The sequence below is a fragment of the Corvus brachyrhynchos genome, unplaced genomic scaffold, assembly GCF_000691975.1.
Source record: "Corvus brachyrhynchos isolate BGI_N302 unplaced genomic scaffold, ASM69197v1 scaffold188, whole genome shotgun sequence".
NCBI lineage: Eukaryota > Metazoa > Chordata > Aves > Passeriformes > Corvidae > Corvus > Corvus brachyrhynchos.
Window position 1 is genome coordinate 1,159,340 of NW_008239647.1, and position 5,733 is coordinate 1,165,072.

General features: G+C 37.5%; 1 protein-coding gene across 3 annotated transcripts in view; it reads left to right on the forward strand.

Annotated features, from left to right (window-relative positions):
• The window catches only part of KIF6 (kinesin family member 6), a 156,859-nt gene that overhangs the window by 144,266 nt on the left and 6,860 nt on the right, over positions 1-5,733 (forward strand). The gene's annotated exons all lie outside the window — the stretch shown is intronic.

Genomic DNA, 5,733 nt, shown 5'->3' on the forward strand with positions numbered 1-5,733 from the left:
CCTCCTTCTCCTTATACAATTACCATTTCTCTGAGTGTCTTTACCTAAAATTTTATGACAATAGTCTGCACAAATGATGTTTCCTGCTTTTCAGCAAACATATCTCCTACATGCCATTAAATAATGAATACTGAATTTTCGTAAAACTGCAAAATATCTTCTATTTTAAATTTTCATGTATCTATAGTAAATGCTCCATAATCAGTACAGAAAATGATAGACATAGTCCTCTGAAGTTGTCTGAGAAGGCATTTTCAGATGTCTCAAACTGACGAAAACCAACTCCAGTCTTCTATACTTTGCTTTGGTTCTTATTCTGTATCCTCTCAGACTTAGGCATTAATCACTTTGCCAATGGTTGGCAGGTTTTAGGCCTAGTTTGTGCTGTTCATTTCTGGTCTCAGGCTGAAGGTTACTTGTCCCAGAGAAAAGCTGATGGAAAGAACATGAAAGCATTTTTGGTCTGGCTTAGGACAAAGTCAGCTAAATTAGTGCAAGCAATCCATGACTGTCACTCTCTGACTGTCACTCTCTTTAACTTTGTACTGTCCTTTGAACTAAGCACCTCTTGCACAACCTCTCTGCTCTGCTGATCTTAGGAACAACAAATTTCAGTTGGTGTGCTGATGCATTGCTCAGGAGAGCAATAGCTTTTTCAGACTAATTAAAAATTCTAGAATTAAAAAGAACATATGGTAATGCCCAGGCACTTTCCAGTGCATTGGAAGATTGGCCTCCAGCAGTGGTGAATCCTCCTTCCCCTACCCTAGCTCAGAAAGAAAATTGCATAACTTGCTTCTTTATGTTTTTTTAAGCTTTTCTATCCAATGCCCTTACTATTTATGTTTATTACTGGAGGACAGGTCTAAGAAAAGTCCATCTGGCATTTTGACTAGAATGGGGAAAGGTGCCTGCTTGCTTTCAGCTGCCAAGCTTACTTCAGAGTCCTGTACTGCCCCACATGATTTCCTGCAAAAAAGCAGATGTTCTTTACAGTGAACAGTTTCTCTGTGTCTAAGTAATGGGCATACTGACTGAGACTGACCGGATCATCCTCACATACACATCACAGACACAGAATATTCATCTTCTGGAACTAAAATTGTAGAGGGAGTTGGGATGAATGTAGTTTTACTTTCCCATCTCTATCAATATTCTTGCAATCATCTTTAAAAGCCAAGTACTCTTTCCTTCCTATGGTTCTAGAAAGTTGATCTTATTTTATGTTAGGTTGTTTAAACATATTTTCGTCAGGTACATTTCCAGTGGGATGTATATGGAAGTAGAAACACTGTTTCTGCTTTTTCTGAGGCAGGAGTTACAGGCTTAACATCCCACTGTGCATGAAAGTTTACTTTTTCCCCTACCGAGGCAATAACATTTTAGAGTAAAGGTTTCAAATTTCACAGACTTTAAAAGAATAAAATAGTAGAATATTTATTTCCCAAGGATTTCCTTGACCCCAGCTGACACAGGAACTTTTGTGTAGAATGAGTCCAGGCTACAGGCGCTTCTCTTGGTTACACAGTCCTGAGACACAAATGGCTTTTTTCTAACTCACCTAGAAATCAACAGTCTCTTTCTTTGGAATGATATTTCTATCTTCACCCAGCAGAACAACCAGCCACAAAAGCAAAAGTTGGCATAAATCGTATTTGTTATAATGTGGTGTAAATAAAACCTGTTTCCAAGATGGAATTCAGTTAACAGGTGTGTTCAATAGATGTAAGATCTAAAACTTAGCAGGCTTTATGTCAGAAATCTAAGACTGCTGTTGACAGAGTAAGTATGCAGTAAAACCATTCAGACAAACTCCTGAATGTGAATGGATGTAAATACAATTTTCAGTCTAGAAATAGTAAGTTACATATCTCAGCATGCAAAGGATACAGGTATATTCCTAACCTTTCTTGAGATCTTTGTATGTGTTTGAACAAAGTCTTTTGATCACCTTCTAATGCATGATTTGTGTGGATTGCTATTGTTTGACACACCTTAGTCATGTTACCAGAGAAAATTAAGCCTTGGGAAGGTTCAAATTGCATTTTATACTAAGTAAACTTATAACTGCAATAACAGAGAAGGGAAGCTGGTAATCTTGTTGAAGCTTAAGAAGGATACACACATCTAAAAGGCACTTGATTCATGGCCAAACATGTCTCTTTTTTCAATTGAAAGAAATGGCTAAATTGTTAAAGTGTCAAAATGAGTCTGTGTTAATAAAAGAGTTTAATAGTGAGCATTTCTGCCTCAGTCAGGAAGATCTGGAAGTTTGTGGTGCTACCTGCAACTCATACTGTGTACATGTTTATGTCTCTTAATGGATTCCTGTCAAGTCTGCGAAAAGTCTGAAAATGCATGTTGGGCTCAGCACTCCATGTGTACTCCACACATTCAGAATTCAAGTACAGACTTTTGTTCTTCCTCATAGAGTCTCTCTCACAATGGCTTTCATTTAAGGAATCTATCAGATCCTTGTCTCTTCAAATTAATTCTCTCCCTGAACATTTAGTTTCAATAGTTTTGAACTGTTCTGGTATTCCCTTTGAATCAAATAAATGTTACATAATTATTCAAATCTTATAAAAATTTTGGATTTTTTTCCTTCTCTCAGAAGGAATGCATTCCTTTTTATCTCAGCCAAATCTTTCTTAACCTCACTCATTTCCTTTTACTGAATCTCATTTGTCCTATTCCAGCAAGTCCCACAGTATGTTCAATCTCAGAATCCTTGGCTGTCCTGTTTCTTATTCAGAATCTTCCTGGCACTTTAAATTCCCTTGGAGATATTTTCAAATAACTCTTCATGTTCTCTGATGATTTTTAGCATCAGATTTTTTTAACAATTATTGTCCTGGATTGCAAAATTTACCCCCTATATTAAGGCTATGTGAAATAAGGTCAATGTTTACATATTTTACAGCATTTTCTGTCTAATCACTTTTTATTCCTGCCAATTTTATGCAGTGTTACATAATGATAAAACATAATCTGGGAATAACATCATCAATTAGTGACATTTCAAAGGTTTTCACATTCTTTGGCAACAACTGGAACAATTTATCTATGAATTTCCAAGTTAGGCCAAATTTAATTTTGTAGCCAACTACTAAAATGTTCAGCTTTTATGCAGCTTGAATCTTTCCTGTCTGTACACTGAACATCTGTTCCCCTCATGTCCAAAGCTCAGATAACTGGAGAACTGCAGCTGAGGTTTTTTAAACATTACAGAGATTGCACACTTTCAAACTTTCCGCTTTTCATTTTAATCTACCTGATTTTCCCCTATTTTTCAGCTGGCAAATTAAGCATTCATACCATCATTGCTCCAGCTCCTCTACCCCATGTACTTGATGGAGCTGATCAGTCCATGGATCAATTGTCTCTGGCCCTTGGGTTCCTGCAGCAAGGGAAACACTGCTGCAACACTGTGTACATCTGTATGACCACTGCCCCATGCCTGACTGAGAAATACACCCCAACAGAGGATTTCCCCCTCCCCCTAAAAAAAAGCAAGTTATCCACTGAGTGAAACTTCAGGTACTAGGTTATAAAAACAAACAGATCTATAAAGTGGACAGACTATCTTTAATCTCCAGAAAAAGCAGGGATTCTGCTGAAGTTGTCAGGGGACAGTCTTTGAGATTTCTTAAACTCAAGGAAAAATCAGATAGATTCAGAATGAAAATGGGAATTATACACTGTCAAAAGAAGCTGAATAATGTTAGAGGTTAAAGCTTAGGAGACAGACAAAGAGACAGGACTTACGTACCACGCACATCCACCCAAATCCAAAATGTGAGTGCCTGTTTGCACATTACAGAAATGTAGAATGGCACCTCTAGGGATCTCTAGATCCAACCCCTTGCTTGAAGAAGACTTTCATCACACTAAAGCATGTCAGGCATGGTTTTGTTTGGCTTTGTTGAGCATCCTGAGATGTTCAGTCCTTCAGGTTGGGCACACAAAGAGGGGTATCATTACCCCACCCCATGCAGGCATAATAAATCTCCATTAAATTTAGAGAATTACTAGAACATTTCTCGGTTTTTTTGCATCACTGGAACAGCATCTAACACTCGGATGAAGGAAAGTCCTGACTTCTAAAAACGGGCTAGGAACAAGTTGCATCTGAGCTTACAAACCACTGCACATCAAAATTACACTCTTTTGTCCTCTTATGATTCAACTTATCTTGCAATGCCATTATCAGAACTTCGGTATGAAGGATGCAAGTTATCCCCGTACAGACCATCCCTCTAGCCTAGGAATTAGAGAAATCTCTAGGATATATAAAACATGGATTTGAGTTGTGCCAAACTGAGGGACCCATTGGTTAGATTAGTACCCTAATTGTTAAGCTCTCATGTGGAAACAGATCTTTGAGTCACTTCAAAACATAGTTATAAGCTTATAAATTTCCTTAACTTGCAGGAGGACAGTTTGCATCCCACAATAAAAATGTCTGCTTGCAACCCCACATGCACAAGATAGGAGGTTAAGGTCCATCTCTAAGTACTGTAATGTTAATTTCCTGATTCTGGGCATCATCTCAGTTAAAGTGGGTTTTTTAATACCACTTTCCTTGGGTGCCAAATTCTCCCAGAGCACCCTCAGGCACGTTTTGCCATATTGTCCCTGGGTCCAGGAATCCACTTGAAAGTGACATCCCTAGAGTTCCAACCCCACCACACCTGTAGTATATAAGTTTTTTAAATCAATCAGAATCTAAATCCCCTTTCAAATGGGGATTTAACAATTTTGGATAATAATTTTATTTTCATTTCAATGGAAAAAAAAGTAGTTCAAGCATATAAACTACTGCAGCTTAAAAATAAAATACTTCAGCTGACTCACAGTATTTATAAAATTATATATTTTGTGCATGGCAAAGAGAAAGCAAAGATGCTTATTTCAATGAAAAGAAAGCAATGGAAAAGAATCACATTAAGTGACATTATGTTTGTTGTAGGCTAAGAATAGAGTCAGGGATAGTTGCTATGGTTCAGCTGATGTGTAGTGATTTATTAAACCACAGTCATATGACCTGGATGCCTCACTATCTCAGGGCAGAGACATAGAGGCCTTTTAGGAAACTGAATTTAAAACACTAAATCACTTCATTTTTAAGAACTGCCAAATCAATGGAAAAAATGTTCAGGAAATCCTAAAGCAGAACAACGATATGAGGTTCCCAGATATTGTTAAGCCACATAGTAGGTAATAACATCACACATCCTTTCTAGCTCTTGTAATATGTAGGTGTAATAAAGTACAGAATATTATTAACATTAAATACGATATTGCTTTAGTTGAATTAGGCAGGTGTGAATGGTGTGGGACTCGAGGAGTTAAAGAGACTCATTCAGGAAACCTGGAGCTGTTTGACTGAAAATGACTTATACTCCTGGGTACAATATCTTCTGCAAAACTGAATCTGGCACAGTGTAATACAATAAAATTTTAGTAATAAATTTCTTTCCCTTTTCAAGTTCTTTGCCAGAAATATCAATTCGTCAGCCAACAATGAACAAACTACTGCAGAGTTAGAAAAGCAAGAATTTGCCAATCCTGCCATCTACTGGAAAAATCCTTACACTGAGTAATTCAGTTTTTCCACTCTAAGATTGGCACCGGATCTGGCAGTATATGCAACCCCCAGGAAAAGGAGAGAGTTCCTAGATATCCAGTGGCACAAAGCTGCCTCCCTAACAGTCAGCTTCCTTGATAATG